Below are 20,031 nucleotides of genomic sequence, written 5' to 3' on the forward strand. Positions count from 1 at the left end.
GTCTCTCTCTGTCTCTCTCTCAAAAATAAACATTAAAAAACTGAATAATAATAATAAAAAAAAAGAATAGAAGCAGATGGTGAGGTTAGAGGGACAGACAGACAGGGCCCAGAGATGAAGACCTTATAAACCTGGATGTGGGTTTGAATGCATCTTGAGGAGAAGCCACAGAAGAAAGACATGACCAGATGTACCTTCTATGACCATGCTTTGTGCACGAGGAGAATCCGAGAGAGTGAGGGGTGAAGTGGGGGAAATTGCTGAGAGTCTTGTGATAACAACCATGAGAAAAGGTGGCCTTTTGGACTCAGGCGTTGCCTGATTGATAAGGACCAGGAAATGGGCTTGAGATGGGTAAAGTGGCTCATGAGCAGGGAAGAGTCAAACCCAGAAAGACTGTGCCTTTTTCCCACCTCCCAAGTATCTGTAGGGTGCAGGGACCATGATCTCACCTTGACAGGACAGGCAGCCCCTCCTTGGCCGCTCTGCCCGCCTTAATGCCTGGCTTCTTCATTGCTCAATGCCTGAAGTTGTTGGAAAAGCTGAGCAGGTGCAGCCAGAAAGGCAGGGGAAATAGCTGTCCATTCATTTAACTCCCCCGTCACTCAGGTCTTCTGGGATGAGCCTCAACGTGGTAAAGCTCACTTTTGTGCTTCTTGCCCTCCCAGAGTTCATGACTCTAAATAGTCACCCAGATCAACCCGTAACCATGAACTGTGAGGAATACAGGATCAAGAGCAGAGGTGGCATTCAAAATATTTAGCCACCCGACTGCACATGCACAGGCTGGTCAGAACGGCCCTCTGCCATGGGGCCGAGCAAGGGCCTGGGGGCCTTCCATTTGCCACACATCCCTTATCCTCCGGTTTGTGGAGAGGGCTGTTGGTTTCTGGGCAAGAGCTCAGGTCACAGTGGGAGGCACCCAGTGGCTCGGGTCGCCGACTACACAGCAACCGGTAGGGAAGTGTTTCCGTATTTTAACCACAGGCACAACTGTCCTGCTGTGTACCTGCCGACCTAGACTGGGGGTCTGGGAAGGCTTCCCGGAGGAAGTGCTATTTGAGCTAAGATGTGAAAGACAGGCCTGTGAAGCTGGGAGTGGTGATAGACGAAACAGCCTGTGTAAATGCTCTGAAACAGGACAGACAGTGGGGTGTTTGAGAAATGAAAGGGGCAGGACATTTGGTGAGAGGAAGCAGAGCTTCCAGCAGGAGCCAGGCTCTCTGGGCCCGGAAGCCGGGAAGTGCTCATATCTCCTATGAACCCAGGATACTGGAAGGCTGGCTGGGGGGGGGGGGGGGCTCCCGCAGCAGCTCAGGTGAGAGATGACTCCACTAGGGTAGTAGAGGCAGGGGTGGTGAGAAAGGGATGAATGGGAGGGTTAGAACTGGCAGGGGTCCATGATGGGTTAATACGGGGGTGTTGTGAAGGGGAGGGGTATCAAAGGGTGGCTTAGGTTTGTAGCTTGTGTTGCTGGGGTAGAGTGACATCACTCACCGAGATGGGGACCAGCAGAGGAGGACCCTTGGGAGGTAAAGGTTGAGCTCTTAACACGTTAAGTTGGAGGACGGCAGGTAAGTCCCGGTGCCAAAACACAGACTTCTGGTTCTTCCTCTGCTGCTCCGAGTAACTGGGGCAAATCACTTTGCCTTTCTAAGCCTCCACGTCCTCGGCTATAAAAGTGGGGAAGTAAAACCTGCTTTATAGGGTTGTTGTAAAGGTTATTACGAACACGGATGGGAAGGAACGTGACCATCGGCAGTCAGTGGTAGTGGTTGATTTTCATTAAACATACGTGCTCAGGAACCTTGTAAGATCGTGCGACAAAGAGGCACATCTGGTACACGTTGTCCTTTATGGGATAAAACTTGGACCCCGTGACAGGGGTGGTGGTGGTGGTGATGCTGACTGTGTTTCCCTGGCTGTTTGAAGCGTATCAAGCATCTGCCCTCATTATTTAGGGAGCTGCTGTTGTGTAAAGGAAGGATCGTTGAGCTCGGATTCAGATATTTGGGCTCTATCCCTGCCTCCGCAGCCTTAAGCGGGTCATGTGATTTCTCTGAGCCTTAGTTTCTTCAGTTGTAAAATGGGGATGATGATGATATATATATATACCACCCAGGATGATTATAAAATTCACTGTGCCAGATGTATGCTGGTGCCTAATAATGGTTACTGCTTTGTTCTTTCTTATGTGGCCATAGTTCCTGGGACTTAGGGAAGAAAGTAGAAAATGGTATTGGGCCTCGTCCAGCAGGACCTCTGGACAACCCTCAAATCTGAGCGTGGGTCCACACACACAAATAATGTAACCGACTGGAATTGAATGAATGTGACTAAGGGAGCCTGGGCAGCAGCTCAGTCACCTGCAGGCATGGGCTGGGAGATGGCACGGGGACTGGAAAGCCTGAATCCCAGGCCCTACCGTCCCAGCTGAGTCAGAAAGGAACCGGTTGTTTGGGGGTGGATGGTTTTACATGCTCCTCAGGGCAGCCCCAGAGCAGCCAGGCCCACAGCCTCTGGTCGCTGGGCCACTGCACCAGGCAAGGCATGACTAGTAGCCTCATAAATGAAGTCGGGGATCCTCCCCTTGGGCCTGAATCAGCTGCTGCTCTGGCTTTCCCTGCCCTTGCTTAATTCCTAGCCTCACCCCTCCCATCCATCTTCCCTGCAGCCAGAGTGCTTGATCTCAAGGACGCATCTGGCCCTGTGAGCGCCCAGCTTAAAAACCAGTGATGGACGGTCCTGTTGCTAGAACCTGGTCCACGAGGCCTTCCAAGTTCCGACCCTGCACCCTTCCTAGCGCCTGTGTTCCCAGAGATTTTACTTCTCCTGCTGCTTGTGCTTCCCGCATTTCACACCCCTTGCGTGGACTTCTTTGTTTTGCAAACACTGTGCTCCTGAGTCTAGCTTGAAGCCTGCCTTGCCCAGTCCCATCCCACAAAAACGGAGCCCTTCCTGTGTGGGTCCTGCTGAGATTACAGACTCCCCCCATCCTAATGACAACACTTGTACCGTTTAGTGCAGGGAACGTGTCTAACTGACCATCAGTAGTCGTCGAAATTATAAAAGCAGTGAGTGCTGGCTGGGGCCAACTCGCAGGCCTCTGCTGGGGGTTTGAGAAACACTATTGCATAGAATTCTCACAGCGCCTGGATAAGGATCTCTGTTTTGCAGATGAGGAAGCCAAAGCTCAGGCAGGTTAGGTGGCTTTCTGTGTGTCACACAACTCTGAGTCAGAGCGGGGATTCGAACATGGGTCAGGCCCATGTTGTCTCTGAAAGCCTTTCTGGCCACCAACTCCAGTCTGGGTCTGACACACAGAGTAAGCACCAGGAATTGCTTTGTTGAATGAAAGGGGGAACGTGCAGCTGCTGCTGCGTGGAAAAGTTGATGTTTCAGGGAGAGCTGACTTGCTTGGTTTGTAAAAATTAAAACAGGCCAGGTGACTGGGTGGCTCAGCTGGCTAAGCTTCCAACTTTGGCTCAGGTCACGGGTTTGAGCCCCGCGTCGGGCTCTGCGCTGTTAACATGGAGCCTGCTTCAGATCCTCTGTCTCCCTGTCTCTCTGTCCCTCCCTTGCTCATGCTCTCTCTCTCTCGCTCTCTCTCTCTCTCTCTCTCAAAAATAAACATTTAAGAAAACTAAAAAGACCCTCTCACATGGCTCCATGAGCCCTGTTGAAAAGATGCAGTGGTATCTGCATCTTGGATTCTTATTGGACTTCGCATGCTTTTAGGTAAATAATAAAACCATTATGATCTCTCGCACAACCCAGAAAACCACCTCACTCTGAGAGCAACTTGATGTAGAGCGTCCCTGGCTGGGGGCACCTGCAGATGAGACAGCTGTGGTGAGGCCACCCAGATGGGGACACAGCTGGTCCTTGGAAGGCCAGTTAATGCATCGGGATTTCACTCTTGAGCCTGCCAGGCCATGGTAGGTTGTTAGGGCATTAGGGCCAAGGCCTTGTGGCTAGAGGACAATTTTCTCATCCTAAATTGCTTCATACCTGAAATGCTTCATTTCTGTGATCTCTCTCTCTCTCTCACACACACACACACACACACACACACACACTAAAATCTAACTGAGAGAGTGAAAAAGGAGAAAATCTTTGACTCCGAAATACCCAGAAGAAAGCTAAAGTGAACATGTTTTGGGGACCTCAGCAGCAGCAGAAGTCCAGGGGGAAAAAATCTGCACGCCAACAATGATGAAGCTGGAAACAGCCCGGTCCTCAGGGGAGGGCACCTCCTCACTCCCGACAGCTGGCGGCAATAAGGCCGGCTCTGCTTGGGTCAACAGGATGTTTTGAAATCAGCTCCTGCGTCTGAAGAGGAGATACGTGGAGCTCAAGCAGCATCTCTGAGCCTCAGAGTTGCTGGCACCTTGTGAGCAGGGACTGCCAGAGAGGAGGCATTGTCCTGTGCCCTCGCCAGCCCTGCTTTGTGACTCATGGGCGCCCTTCCCTTGCAGGTCGTGACCCACTCAGGCCTCAAGTCCATGTGGATGCAGTGGGAAACCCAGCCCTCCCCGTGGGTAGGGCCTGGACACTCAGTGCCCTCTTCCCCACCACAGAGTACCTCGGAAGATACGCCTCAAAGGAAAACTCCGGTAAATAGCCAGAGGAGCTCCCTTAGTGTGGGGGGTTCAGAGCTTCTCTGAGGAGGTGGTGTTTAAGCTGAGAGGCCTGAAGGATAAGTTTGGATTAGCCAGCAAAGAGGAGAGCAAACAACTTTTCAGGCAGATGGAACGGCACATCCAGGGCCTTGGACTGGGAAGAAGAATGACCCATTTGAGGACCAGAAGGGAAGCCAGCGTGACAAAGCACAGAGCCTTAAGGGGAGATGGATGTATCAGGAGACTCAAGCCATGTGGAAACTGGGTCCCTGCAGGCCCTGCAGGCCTCTGCAGGCACAGGTGCACGTTCTGGACTTTGGACTTGATCTTTAGTGGGAAAGGAAGCTGTCAAAGAGCTTTAAGCAGTGGGGACAATCTGATTATCCTTAAAAAACAAATCCTTCTTGTTTCTGGGTGGGGAGAGAAGTGGAGGAGAGGCTGTGGGCACCAGTTAGGAGGCCATGACAAGAGACCAGATGAGAGGTGATGGGGGCTTGGCAAAGTTTGTGGTGCTGGAGAGTGAGAAAAATGAACAGGAACAGATTCAAGGTCTACTTAGGAAGTAGGACAGATAGGACTTGGTGACTGGTCATCTGTGGGGAGAACACGCAGGGAGGTGTCAGGACGGGCCTCCAGGTTTCTGTTGGGGCAACAGTACCTGGTAGCACTGTGCACCATGATTGAACATGCTGGAAGAAAGCTAAAAGTCATAGTCAAGGCAAAAGACCAACGGTAAGCTCTTGGGTACCAAACAAGAAAGAGGTTAACACCCAATCAAGCAATGGGCAAAGGATTGTGAACATGCAGCTCCTAAAAGAAGGCTTGAAACTAGCCAAGAAACATAGAGGCATTTGTTCAACTGATATCCAAAAGAAGCGATTAAGATACCAAGGCTCCATTTGAGTATCACACTGACAAAGCTAAAAAAGCATGTTAATGCTAAAACTGATGAGGTCATGAAGGATTAGCATGTCCCTATGCTGCTGGTAGAAACTGGAAGTGATAGTCTTTTGTAGGGGGCCAGTTACGAATTTTTTTAAACCGTTGAGCAATACAGGGGCACCTGGCTGGCTCAATCGGTGGAGTGTGCGACTCTTGATATCGGGGTCATGAGTCTGAGTCCCACACTGGGTGTAGAGATGACTTAAAAATAAAATCTTTAGGGGCGCCTCAGTGGCTTACCCTGTTAAGCATCTGGGTCTTGATTTCAGCTCAGGTCATGATCTCACGGTTCACGGGATTGAGCTCCACGTTGGGCTCTGTGCTGGGAGTGCAGAGCCTGCTTGGGATTGTCTCTCTCCCTCTCTCTCTGCCCCTCCCCTTGTGTGTTCATTCTGTCTGTCTCTGTCTCTCTCTCTCTCTCTCTCTCTCTCTCCCTCAAAATAAATATAGTCTAAGTATACTATCAAGCAACCACACAGAGATACATGTACAAAAATATTGGAGTATTTCACTAGTGAAAAAATGAAAACGCCTATACATACATCGATAGAGGTTAATTGTGCGTTTGTGTAGCCATTTAAAAAGGATTAAAATGAGTGTATGTAATAGGATTCCATTTTATAAAGTGTCTGGATGTACATGTTTGTGAATGTGCATGGGGGTCTATATACAACAAGTTTTAGAAGGAAACCTGTCTAAAGTCATATTGCTAGTGATGGATGAGTTTTGATCATATTTAATGTATTTGGGTAAACAGAAAAAATAATACTGTAGAAGAGAAAACAATAACCACTGTAACAGAGACCGTAATTAAAGTGTTGCCAGAAGGAAACCCAAGGGAGGGGTGACTCATTCTGACTCGGGCTGGTGGGAGAAGACTTCATGGAAGAGGTGTGGGACCAAGAATGAAAGATCGTTGTACTTTCCTGTGACTGCACAGCTTGGTTGCTTCTGTTCATGAGAAATGAGGAAACCCTCCCAGAAAGAAAGTCTGAGCCCGTTCTGCAGGCCTTTGAGTCTCTTTGCTCTCTGGTCATAAAAAATTCATGCCAATTAATTGTAAACCAGATGACAGGAAACAGAAGCTTAGAAAGACACTCAACACCCAACAGCAGCTTCGATCCGTGTCCAGTATGCCCGCTTTGCCACTTTCTCTGCCTTTCGCTCCCTCGGCTGGGATCTTATACTCATTTGCAGGGACAGTGGCATTCCAAGATGTTATGTTACCAGCCCTTTCTATTTCCTTGGTTACTATCTTGGATCTTTGAATAAAGGATCACATTCGCTTCCCATTTTCTAAGCTCGGTTTTAGAAATTATGCAGCGTCTTACCAAAGTGCCCTTTTGGGAACTTAAATATGAATTGACACAATGCAGGCACTGTGTGGGAAAGCTGGCGACCTAACAGAACAGGATGACCCTGCCTCCACTTGGAAGCAGAACTTGGTTGGTGGCCTGATGCCACAGAATTGCAAACTGAGTTTCCAAGGAGGGCCAGAGAAGAAACTGAAAATGTTCACAGAGCCAGGGTTGGAAGAGGGCACATGGGGGCCCAAGTCGCAGTTTCTTCCGTTCCTGGCTGTGTGACTTCAGGCAACTTTCTTGGTGTTCAGTAAGCATTAGATGTTTTTGACGTTTCAGCTTTGAAATAGGACAGAATTATGTTCCAAAGTCTGGCTGCATCATAACGACCCTAAACCAGCCTTCCCAAGATAAAGTAGAGGCACCCCTGGAAAGTGCATACGTGAGCATTCCAAACTTCCCAAGTTATTTGTTTTAATGGATATTAGAAAAAAAATTTAAAAACAACACTTCAAACCTATGACTTCATGGAGATTTTTAATATAGAATGGTGGTGACTAAAAATTCCTTGAAGTTATTAGCGACTGTCTTGCTATTCTGGAATCCATCTGAGTTGAAAGACTGCCTTTCAGTGGGCCTTAGAGAGAAGGGGCAGGAATAAAATGCAGCACAAACTTTTAAAGACATCCTTTAAAAATAAAGTTAAGCAAAAAATGTGAAGCAATTTGGAAAAATTAGTAAAACGATAGAAGAGGTGAGACATCCCTGTGGCAAAAATGCGAGGAGTGTTCACGAAAATGACCATAGCAGGTCTTGGGTGGATCTCTGAACCTCCCTGAGTTACGGTTTTCTGGCCTGGAAAATCTCCCAGGGTGGTTAAGAGGCCCCTGAGAGAATATCCGTAGATGTTACCAGCTCAACAGTACAGACTCATTGTCACATGATAGGGACTCAAATATATGTTTCCTTCACTTTCCCTTAGCCTCATCTTTTTAAGTTAAAAGTGATCTCTGGGATTGGCCAGCCTGGTCTCCTTATTTTGCAGATGAGGTAACTGAACCAGATTGGGGAAAGACCAGCCCCTCCTTCTTCCTGGGGTCTGATGTGCACAGTGCCTGCTGGAGACCTGACCACCGTCCAAGAGTCTTGGGGGAAGCTGATAAAGCTGATGTGGGAATAAAAAAGAGTTAATAATGTGGGCAGTGGTCGTGGTGTAACAGCAGGGGCCAGGGGGCATGATGATCTGCGTGCCACTTTGCAGTAGAGTGCACCTTTCTGGTCCCTGCTCTACAAAATGGTGAACTCTGCACATTAGAAGAAAAAAATTGGGAAGATACCCCCAAGTGTTGGGAGTATGTTGAGGTAGTGACATTTTTGTTTGTTCTATTTCTCCTGGTATTTCAATGGTCTTTTGCATTTTTACATTGATGAAAAATAAAAATAAATGCCAAAATGATGGGAAGGCTGAATTTTCTGGGCTGAGGGTTGAACACCATCAGTGCCCTGCTTGGCACATAACTATTAATTATCACACTTCATTTTTGAAATAATTCCCTTCCAGCTCCTGATCGTTAGCAATTTCCCCAGTTATGTGGGATCAGAAGCAGTTGGGAACTGATATCAGGTATAAAACCTCTGATGCGTTTTAGTCCAGTGGTCTCAAGGGATTAATTGTGATCATCTTCTTCTCTTGCAGATGGAAAAGCTGAGACTCAGAGAGGGCTAGTGGTCTCCCGGACACTTGGTCAGTAGGTAAGTGCTGATGCTGACAGTGAGCTGGAAACAAGATATACTTCTAATCTCCGCGGCCGAATCTCGTGATTTTTCTGATTTGTACAATTCAAGACAGAAAATAAGATGAGTTGGTTGGAGGCATTTGGGTATGCTGTGCACCGTAGTTTCTGTATGTTTTCACTGTTGAGTTGGAATGTTTAACAAGCGAGTTTGTGAAGGCTTCTTGGGCATTGCCTGCCTATATTGGATCTTTCCCGGGGAATGGGAGGGCTCATTGAAACCTGGCCCACGCTGTGGCTAGTTTGACATCATTGACCCTTCCAGAGACCCAGCAGTTTGGTGCCATCTAGAACAGGGAGCTCTGGATTAGGGGGTGAGGGGATCTGGGTTTCAGTACTACCATAAGCTGTTCTGTGACCTCGAACAAGCCACTTAACTCACGGGTTCACTGATTCTTTCAAACTGTTTTTCCCCAGAATATTTGGTGCCAGCCCTTTGTGCCAGGCACTGAGGATAACAAGATAAATACAGCACAGGCTTTGCCCTTGAGGCACTCACAGCCCAATTTATGAGCTCCTCCGTTTCCTCATTACTGTCTCATCATGAAAATTTCTAACATCTGCTTTGGAGTTTACAGTGTGGAGGGCATTTTGTGATCTTCCCCCAAACTCCCTAAGATGGAAAGAAGCTGCTTATTGCCATTTTGCCAAGCAGAAAACCATGGCTCAGAGAGTTGGCAAGACCATGCAGAGAAAACGCTAAAGTTGACCTTGAAGCCAGATTTCCTAACTTCAAAGCATTTGTTTCTGTTAACAGCAAACTATTCTACCTGATGATTTTAGCGTTTGAGCCCTACCCCTTAGCAGTGAGTAAAACATTAGGGAGCAACAGGACGGAGCCAGTGCTGATGCAAGGCTAATCTTCTGCAAGGGGTACTTTTCTTGTGTCTAGCTGATTATTCCAGAAAACAGTGTCTTCTTTGACTAAGAGTGAAGGCGGCCTTGGGCTCAGAGTAAGCTCGTAGCCAGAAGCAAATATGTCCCAGGCGGAAGCCCAGGGCCACCTCCTCCAGGTGGTTGGGACTCAGCACATCAGAGAGAATCTGCCATGAGCAAGAGGGGCACAGACCCCTTCTCCCGCAGTGGCCCTACTGAATGCTGTTGCTTTCTGCCAGAGCTTAATGATCCCGGTAGCTTCGGCTTTTGCAAGGCTGCCTGGCCTCAGGCAAGACGTGGAGAATGATAGGATTAGAGGCTGTGCTGTTTGTTTGTGGGGATGACAACTTGAGCACGAAGCTCTTGGGCTCCCTCAAAGTCTGCAGTTTCAAAGGGTGTGTGAATAACCTTGGGGACCAGGCCTGGTTTTCCTGCCTTACAGTGTGTGTGTGTGTGTGTGTGTGTGTGTGTGTGTGTGTGTGTGGTGAGTGGTGCCCGTTCTTGATGAAGATGTACTGACATGTGTGTGGTAGATGGGATGTGCAGGATTTGTGGGGAATGTGTGTGTACAAGTGTGAGGGGTAGAATTCGTATACTGTGTGTGTGCATGCACACGCACGCACTTGATCTCTAGGAAGCGATTTATATGAAAAAAAGAAACACTTATGGGTGTAATTTTTCAACAGGACCCAGAAATGGGCTTTTAATAAGTATCATTAAACTCTTACATTACAAGGGGAGGCCAGCCTGTCTTTCATCCTTGCTTGGATCACACAGCTCTCCCTTGCCCTGTTCTTTGGTGTCAGATAAAAACTGCTGTAATTCGTATTGGTCTCTCCAAAGCCTTTGCTCCCCCTTCCTGCTCTCCCCTGCCCCTGCCCTACCCTGGCGCTTGTCTGATCTCTCCGCTTGGACCTCGACACAGACAGGGCTGGTGTCAGGACTGACAGATGATACCTGCGGGTGTGCCTGGAATCTGAGCGTTCTGTGTCTCGCGTTGTTCCAGCAGGAGACTTTAGGGTCTTTGTTTTGGAGGTGCCCCAAGCCGAGAGAGTTCGGGGCTCCTTCCTTTCCCTGAGGGTCACTTACAGCCAGCGACACCCAGCAGGACTGTGTGTGTGCAAACCCTTTCCTTTACGGATTGGGTTTCCCCTTGTCTGACGTGGGAGGGGAGAAGCTCTGTTGAAAGGTAGGTTTCGCTCTAGACTGAAAGCATTCTGCCAGGTCTCCTGAGGAAGCCGGTTCCCAGAGTGATTATCTTTCCTGAGCTGAGAGCGAAGTGCTCTGTGACGAGAAGCTTGGCAGGCTTAGCAACAGGCTTATCAAGCGATGCTGCGAGAATGTTCATTCGTGTAAGCAGGCCTGACTTGGTGCAGTTCTGTTCTTCGTGCACTGGCTCAGTTCTGGGGCTGGTGTGTTCTGATTTGCATGGCTCCTTTTCCAAGGTTATCCATCCTGTAAGTTGTGGAGTTCTGCCTGCATCGTCCTTGTTCACTCCCCACACTCCCCAGCCCGGGTGAGGGGTTGATTGTGCAGCAGTGTTTGAGGTCTCCATAGAGGCCACTGGCCCCAGGTAGCAGAGCGCCCCCGGTTAGGGCCCTCATGCCTTCTAGAATATAACAGGCCCTCATCTGTGTCCTAGCTTGGCCTCTTACTACACCAACCTACTCCATTTCTCTTGGCCCTGGGGGACCTGCCCTGTTTGGAACCTTCTGCCTCATCCTTGCCAGCAATTCCATTGGAGTGGCCAACCTCTGGTCCCTATGGCTCCAGTCATTGGCTCAGAACTGGCTCCAAGCCAGACAAGCCTCTGAACATCACAGCCCTGCCACACATGCTAGGTGGATGTCCTTCCTTGACCTTAACACCTACCCAGACAGACCTTTAGGATTGGGACAATAGCCAACATGAGCTCTTCAGACACCCTTAATCACCTTTAATAAAAAACATGTATTGGGCACCTACTGTGGGCAAGGCACTATGGTAACATCTTAGATACACTTTTTTTTTCTAATTTTTATAGCCATTTTTTTTCCAGATAAACTAGGTTTCAAAGAAGTTAACATGGCTAAGAGTATTCAGGTATTCAGTGATAATGCTAGGATTTGAGCCCACATATTTGAACCAAAAAGCTTTGCCCTTGTCTTATATAAAGTGTGTACCACACAATGGCTAGCAAAAAGTGATTGTCACCTTTTAGAGATGGTTCTTTTAAAAGTAATTATTAACAACAGGGCACCTGGGGGGCTCAGTCAGTTAAGTGTCCGACTTCGGCTCAGGTCATGATCTCACCGTTTGTGAGTTCGAGCCTCACATTTGGCTCTGCACTGACAGTGCAGAGCCTGCTTGGGATTTTCTCTTTCTCCCTCTCTCTCTGCCCCTGTCCTGCTCACACACACACACTCTCTCTCTCAAAATAAATAAGTAAACTTAAAAAAATAAAAGTAATTATTAGCAAAGCATTTATCATAGTACATCCTAATTGTTGGCTGTCTTTTCCCACTGAATGGTAACGTTCTTCAGGGCAGAACCTGTAAGTCCCAGCCAGTAGCAGGATGCGAGTCCTGTAAGCAACTAATCAACAAATATTGGAGTGATTAAGCATATTAATAATGGCCAACTTTCCTGATTGCTGCCTATGTGCTAGGCAAGGTGCTAAGTGCTTTGTATATGTTATTTTGCTTCATTCTTAAAATAACCATGTAAGGTAGATACTGACTAATGTTATAACTGTTTTCCACCAAAGAAAACAGAGGCTTGAAGAGTTTGGGTAACTTTCTCAGGTTATCGAGCTGAAAGTGGCAAAGCTGGGTGGGAGCCTGGCTTACTGACATGAGAACATGGTGCTCAGCTATAATGTTTTGCTTTGCCTGGATGTTTGGGCCTTCTCCAGATGTCCCAGCATCCCACATAGCCCCAGCCCGTGCCCATGGCTCCTTCAGTAAATTCCTGGAGCTGTCACTCAAATCCAGTGCCTGCATACCAAAGGCTCTATGAAGTTTCCATTCAAGAGGGACAAAGCCAGAGAAGGCTGGGAGGCCACAGTCATCTATTAAAGACAGTATGAAGAGCGGCTAATAACAGGAAAGTAGACTCACTTTATAAGACACGGGTGGGGCAAAGTCAACATCAGTAGGCACAACATTTTGAAGTCCATGGAGAACAGTGGTGAAGTGTTTCAGTGGCACTTTCTGGGGCCTTTTGTTAGGCTTGGGAAGTATGCCTGCAGACTCATTGGCGGGTGAGGCCGGGTGAGGGGAAAGGTCTTCGTGCATTGCTCTCAAGGGAGGGCCTTCCCTTCCAGTACCTTCCCACAAGACCTCACAGGCCAATGCCTTATTTCATCATGTGGAGCTTTATCTTACGCAAGCCGAAGAAATGGTACTCCTCCTTCATTGCCAGCAAGATAATTGAGCCCTTGTGATTTTACCCAGAGGGCAGCAGGAGCATGTGCTTTTAAGTGAAAGGAGAGCGAGCAGCAAGGAGGTAGAGAAGAGCTGGGAGAGAGGGAGGCTTGAAATGCCTCTGGGGGCTGCCTGGGCGGGACTAGGATCCACCTGTTGACTCCTGACCAGGCCAGGGCTCACTCTGCATGACTGCGGGCTACGTCTGGTGTCCCTGGGACGCCAGTGAGGTGCACTGGTGCCTGCCTCTAAATGCTAGAAGGAGACCAACTGCTTTGGGAGACACAAATGAACGCTCTGTGGTCAAGAGAAAAGTAAGCAGAATGACAACACGATGACATATCAGTTTGAGCCTTCATGGGCAAGTCTTTGGGTGGGCTTAGGGCTTTGCTCTTCTGGAGGTGGCTCTGTGCATCCTGAAGGCAGTGGTGCTGCTGGGCCTGTGTGTTGGACCTTGAAGCCCTTGCCTCTTTCCCCCATAGCAGTGGTTTTCAAACCATCCTCTGCAGACCCCTGGGGGTCTACTGGACTTCTCTCTGGGACTTCTTTGCAGATGGGTGGGCAATTCTCTGTTGGTGCCTGGGCCTCCTCCTGTTCATCCTCTTTTTCCCACGTGGGGCTTCATTGCTGCCAAGACTGATGTTCGCCCCAGGCGCACTCCCATAGCCATACAGTTTGTTGACAGCCAACATCTATCTGCTCTCATTGGCCATCGTGTCTGTTCTGATTGGTTGCTGCCCGTGACACATCAGTTCTCAAATATTTTAAACTTCACTCCTGCTTTTTCAAGCCTTCCTTAGTGCAGACAGAGCCAGGACGCCCCGTGCTGGCTGCATCCTAACGCCGGCACCACTGCTGCAGAACTGAGGCGGTTTTCACCTTTAAGGAGTGCTTGCTGCGCTTCCTTGTCCCACCCAGGGCCTCAGAGTCACCCGGCTGTCACCAGTCCCACAGCCACGTGGGGCTCGGCAACTCGCCCGTCCTTCCCACTGCCACTAAAGCAGAGGCCCTGATTTTGCGGCAGTGACAGAATGGGAAGCAAGTTGGTGTTTTCGGCCCCGGTCCCTGGCGTGTCCCTCCAGCAGGCAGGTAGCACGCTCTGTCGTCTGCCCAAGGACATGACTCCTGGATTCACTCCGCTGTGCCTTTGTGAACAAACTGCTTCCTCCAGTGAGCTTCTCGGGCAGAATTCCGTATGTGTGTTTGTTCTTTCCAGCCCCCTTCTTTTACAGAAGGGCAGAAGGGATGGCAGAAGTAACGTCCTCTAAAAGAAAGCTCCGGGACTTGGGACTCAGGCAAACCATGATTTCTGTCCAGGCTCTGCTCCTCATTAGCTGTTTGACTTTGTGGAAATGGCTTGATTTTCCAGTCTTGGTTTCCTTGTCTGTGAGACGGGGGTGAGGACAAAAAGGACAACTGGCAGGTACCTTGTGCTTGGCAGACTTTTAGGCATTCGCACGACAGACCCCCTGAAGTAGATAGCACAAGTCTCTCCTCATCTTCCAGATGAGGAGCTTGAGGCACAGAGTGACAGAGTGACCTTTCCCAGGTCACACAGCTAAATAGCAGAGCCCGTGCTCAAACCCGGGTGGTCTGGCAGCAATGCCCACACGTCAGACCTCTCCAGCTCTATCTTGGGGCTGTGAAGGGACCGATTCCCGGGCGGTGTGGTTGGAGCTGAGGGTGCCCTTCGTACAAGCGGATTCTCTTCTACTCTTGTTCTGTGTCTAATAGAAGGAGGAAAAAGTCCTTCCATTCACCAAGTGCTACCATGTGCAGGGGTCATTATCTCCTGTCAATTTCCCAGGTTCTCTTTTTAATATTCTTCCAGTTGTGCAGAGGAGGGGACAACAGAATGAGAAGCGGTGTGAGGTAGTGAGCTCCCCGTCAAAGGAATGATCTAAACAGGAACAAGATGGCCCCCTGTTGGGGCTGTACTGGGGATTCTGGCACTGGATCGTTAGATCGCTCCCTATGTTCCACAGTGCTCTTCAGTGCCTGGCCCTGGGTTTGAACCCTCCCAAGTCCCCAGGATTTTGCTGATGTAGAAGGGGAGACAGGAGGGAGTCCCCTGAGCCAATTCCAGTGTCACAGTGTTTTCTAGAGACCATACACCGACGCTGAGCGAGAAGCAGAGGCCAGCTCAGTGGTTTCTGCCCTGTGGCTGGCATCTGTAAGACTAGCAGTCAAGAAACCCAGATTCTAGGCTGGGTTCTGCAGTTGGTTGAGAAATCATTTCACCTCTCTGTACCTTTTATTCAAAAGAAGTAATAATAACTTTAAGGACTTACTGTGTCTATAAACTAACGCATACCTGTAACTTGGGAGCATCAGGCCAATGAGAGTTGTTAGCATATATTGTTCTTCATCCTGGTGACACCTTCAGTTTACGATGACTCCCCAAAGTGAGTCAGGGACACCTGCTGTCTCTGTAGGGTTAGAGGCTGGGAGGAAACGTGACTGAGAATGGGTGGCTGAGTCGGTTCAGCATCCGACACTTGATCTCAGCTCACGTCATGATCTCACAGTTCCTGAGTTCAAGTCCCGCACTGGTCTCTGTGCTAACAATGTGGAGCCTGCTTGGGATTCTCTCTCCTTCTCTCTCTGCCCCTCCCCCCTCATTCTCTCCCTCTCTCTCTCTCTCTCTCTCAAATAAATAAACTTTTAATAAATAAATAAAAAGAGGAATGGAACCAACCCTCATTTTAGGTTAGAGAGACTCCAAGCCTAATGCAGAAATCGACCTCTACATAGGCAGGAGAACAAAGAATAGAGAACTTGCCTCTGAGTTTCCTTGCAAACAAGGGAAAAGGGAAAGCTGATGGAGTACGTGCCGTCACTGGCTTACGTTAGGTCTTTGGTGAGGCATAAATGTGGATCTGGGCATGGAGGGGTATAGCTTGTGCAGGAATGGCAAATGCATGGTGTGTTACGTTGGGTTCCTGGGACGAGACTCCAGGGAGATTTGCATGCAGAGTTCATTGGGTTTACCCTCAGGATCAGCATTTGTAAGGGAGGTAAGATTGGGCAGGGGAGGAGCTGGACTGCAGTGCATTCACAGCACAGACATCGACTGTCCCCGCGGGGAGTGGCTGGAGCTGGGATGGCCCTTCAGATACCCCACATTGAGTAAGGGGGAGTCAGTCTTCCTGCCCTCTGCAGCAGCAGCTGTGGGCTGCCCCTGGGTGAGGCCGGTCTCCTGGCCGAGGGCCATTCTCAGAGAGGGACTCCCAGCGAGAGCTGTCAGCAGCCAACAGCAGCAGTCCCTGCAGCTGGAGGAGTGAGTTTCTTCGTCCCAGGTCCCAGAGCGCTGATGTGGGCAACACATCCCAATATCCAGCACACATGGCTTGCAGGCTGCCATTCTTTTCTTACACCCCACTGCAGACACCGCTAATTGAAACAGCTCTCTTTACCACTGGGTTCCGATGAGGCCTCAGAACATGTTCAGATACGTTGCCTCAGATAAACATTATCAATCGGTTAGAATTGGCTGGTAAGAGGAAACCCACTTGCTACCTTTGGCCTCTACATCTGTAGGAGACATTTATCGATGGTGTAATAAGAAGTCTCCAGTGTTATGATTGCTCTTACAAAATTGAACGTTGGCAAACCTTATACAGTTTCCCTGACATGTCCAGTGGAAATGTGGATTTTTTCATACTCTTCCTTATTATCCCCTCTGACCACATTCCCTCTGAGCCCTGACTTGTTTTCCTTTTACCTCTACTACATGCAATTTTCCCTAGGATTTGTTTCCTTTTCCCAGCTTTCTCTCTCTCTCTCTCTCTATCTCTCACCACACATTTTCTCTTCGTCTCATCTATTCCCCTTTCAACCATCAGCCCTCCTCAGGCATCCCTCTTTCACCTGTTTACAAGTTACCAGCACTCTGCAGTGATTCATGATAACCTGTAGGTTATCATGATAATTCATGATAACCTCCACCTCCCACCCAACCTCACTGGGCAGGTTGGACACTCTTCTGATTTCTGTGAGTGGGGTGGTGATGGAGTGCTGGGTGCAGCTTGGCCCCTTGCGCCTACCAGTGCTCCATTTCAACTGATTCTGCAGATGCTGCAGAGGTGAGGAGGCTTGGCGATCGCAGATGCACCGTCAGGGTCAATGGGATGGGGCGGGCCCTGGAGCCAACAAACGGCTCTTGAAGAATGAGACTTCGGCCAGTCCAGCCGGCAGCATCACTGAGGGACCCACCTGGGTCTCTGTGCCGAATGCCTGCGCTCTCGTCTGTTATCCTGCTCCTTTGGGAAAGTTGCATTTGGTAAAGGGAAGTCTCTTGCTGTTAGCTAAGGGCTGGCTCCATCAAAACCAAAGGTCGATTAGGCTGTTGTTAAAGAAGACCTGTAGGGGCACCTATTCTGGGCGAGTTAGGAAGCTAAGCCCTTGGGATACAAAAATAAATCAGTGTCTCACCCCTTACCCTTGAAATGCAGACCAGTATTTTTTTTTTGTGTAAAGGACAGCATGGGTCCCTGGTGCTGTTGAGCGTCTGTACTCTTACAAGCAGTATGTGGATTCTGCCCTCTACCCTTGAGACTATGACTCCTTTGCACAGGGAGAAACTTGCAACCATTATGGTGAGTGGAAAGGAGGCTCACTCTTCTCTCTTATATAGGTTTTCTGTGTGACCTTGGGCAGGACAGTTTACCTCTCTGGTCATCAGTGTTACCTCAGTGTTGGTGGAGAAAGTGGCCACTGCAGTGCCTCAAGAGTCTACTTTTGGGGAAGCTTCTTGTATAATGTCCTATGTATGGTAGGTGCCCTATAGATGCTACTATGTTTTCCTTCCCCACTCTCAGCTTATTACTTAGTGAGATCAGTGGAGAAGTATTTACTAGATATTGATGACCTACAGAGCATGAATATTTCCCCAAGGAATGCTGTAAATCTTTGTAGGGTGATCCGGGGCTGAATTGGTTCTCGGGACTCCATCTGGCATGTCTCTCACAGGTCACATACCCAATACCTCCGACTGGTCCTGACTTGGAGAGAGCTCCTCTTCATTTTCTGATTCTTCACCCTGACCCTCCCAGTGTTCCTTCTTAGTAGGCTGTAGCCAACATTGCTCAGAAGATGCAGCTGTGGCAAAATAGAAGGGGTCTTGCACCTCGAGCTGGCTTTATGAGAACAGAACACCCTCTTGACCCCTCTAGGACTTAGTCTTCTCATTTCTTAAGTACGGTAATCCTACTTCCTTGCTGGCAGTCTCTGGGGATGGCATGTGACCCTATACACGAGAGCATGCTATAGAACAAATATGTGATCTGTGGTTGTGGATGCCGTCATTATTCTGTGGGTTCCCATCTCTCGACCTGGCCCCAGTAGCTCCCAACGCAAATTCGCAAATGTATTTGGTCTGTACTGAGAACTTGTCCACCAAGCTGTTTGTGGGTATCTTTGCTTGGACCCTTCTCGGTGAGCTTGTTTTGGTTATTTATGTCCGTCTTCTCTAAACTCCAGGATATTTAATGGGGCGCCTGGGTGGCGCAGTCGGTTAAGCGTCCGACTTGAGCCAGGTCACGATCTTTCGGTCCGTGAGTTCGAGCGCCGCGTCAGGCTCTGGGCTGATGGCTCGGAGCCTGGAGCCTGTTTCCGATTCTGTGTCTCCCTCTCTCTCTGCCCCTCCCCCGTTCATGCTCTGTCTCTCTCTGTCCCAAAAATAAATAAACGTTGAAAAAAAAAATTAAAAAAAAAAAGTTTCTTTAAAAAAAAAAATAAAATAAAAAAATAAACTCCAGGATATTTAAGAACAAGGTCCACTCTTAGTTCATCTATATCCCCAGTATGGAACACAGGCTCCATAATTATTTGAATAAATAAATGAAGATGAAAGATAATGGCCACTGTGTGCATCTGCCACACATGTGCTCTGTGTATGTAAGTCCTCAAGGGATCCTCACAGGAGCCCTACTAGGGTCATATTATTCCACTCCCAAGAAAGAGAAATCACAGCCCAGGGAGGTGAAGCCACTGGCTGAAGAGCACACAGTCTAGCAAAGTAAGAGCAATTAGCAGAGAAAGGGATGTCAACCTCGCAGCCCTGGACTCCAAAGGCAGCTCTCATCTTCTCTACTGGACTGTCACTCTCTCTCCCTCTCTCCTATTCACACGGTGCGGCCAAACAACATTACAACAACAATAACAGGAAAAAAAGAAAATTACCTTCCATCTCACCACTTCTAACAAGTCAGCTGTTTCCATTTTCCACATTCCCTGCAGTCTCTTTCATGCATATGTTTTTTTTTTTTTATAACAGCATCATTGAGATCTAATTCACATGCCATAAAATTCACCCTTTTATGGGTGAATTTTAAATTTTAAATTGTACAATTCAGTGTTTTCCAGTATATTCACAGACTTGTGCAACTATCACCACTATCTAATTTTAGAACATTTCATTACCCCCAAAAGAAACCCCATGTGCATTACTGGTCACTCCCCATTTCCTGCTTCCCCAGCCCCCAGCAGCCACTAATCTGTTTCCCTCTATGGACTTGCTTATGCTGGACGTTTTATTTCAGTAGAATCACATAGTATGTTGGCTCTGTGTCTGATTTCGCACATTAGCATAACGTTTTCAAGGTTCATCCTTGTTGTAGCATGTATCAGTGCTTCATTCCTTCGTATTGCTGACTGATACACACACATACACACATGTGCATTCACCATTTTGTTTACCCATTTTTTAGTTGTTGTTTCGGTTTTTTCTATTTTTTAGCTGTTATGGACAATCCTGCTAAGCACATTCATGTGCAAGTTTGTGTGAACACACACACACACACACACACACATATTTTTTTAAGTTTATTTATTTTAAGAGAGAGAGCATGAGCAGGAGAAGGACAGAAAGAGAGAGAGAGAGAGAGAAAATCCCCAGTGGGCTCTGCACGGTCAGTGTGGATCCCAGTGTAGGGCTTGGACTCGTGAACCATATGATCATGACCTGAACCGAAACCGAAGGTTGGAGGCTTAACTGACTGAACCACCCAGGCGCTCTGAGCATATATTTTTAGTTCTTTTGTGTTCATACCTAGAAGTGATGTGGGTAGGTCGTATGATCAACATTTTCAGG

The 20,031-nt window shown here is 48.4% G+C and overlaps 1 protein-coding gene across 5 annotated transcripts in view; it reads left to right on the top strand.

The window, feature by feature from the left end:
• TENM4 (teneurin transmembrane protein 4) overlaps nt 1–20,031 on the top strand; it is a 2,911,279-nt gene that overhangs the window by 2,303,819 nt on the left and 587,429 nt on the right. For all 5 annotated transcript variants that reach the window (XM_045483835.1, XM_045483839.1, XM_045483838.1 and 2 more), the window contains one exon: nt 8,562–8,617. The gene's annotated coding sequence lies outside the window, so the exon portion shown is untranslated. The remainder of the gene's footprint in view (nt 1–8,561; nt 8,618–20,031) is intronic.

The sequence above is a fragment of the Leopardus geoffroyi genome, chromosome D1, assembly GCF_018350155.1.
Source record: "Leopardus geoffroyi isolate Oge1 chromosome D1, O.geoffroyi_Oge1_pat1.0, whole genome shotgun sequence".
Classification (NCBI taxonomy): Eukaryota; Metazoa; Chordata; class Mammalia; order Carnivora; family Felidae; genus Leopardus; species Leopardus geoffroyi.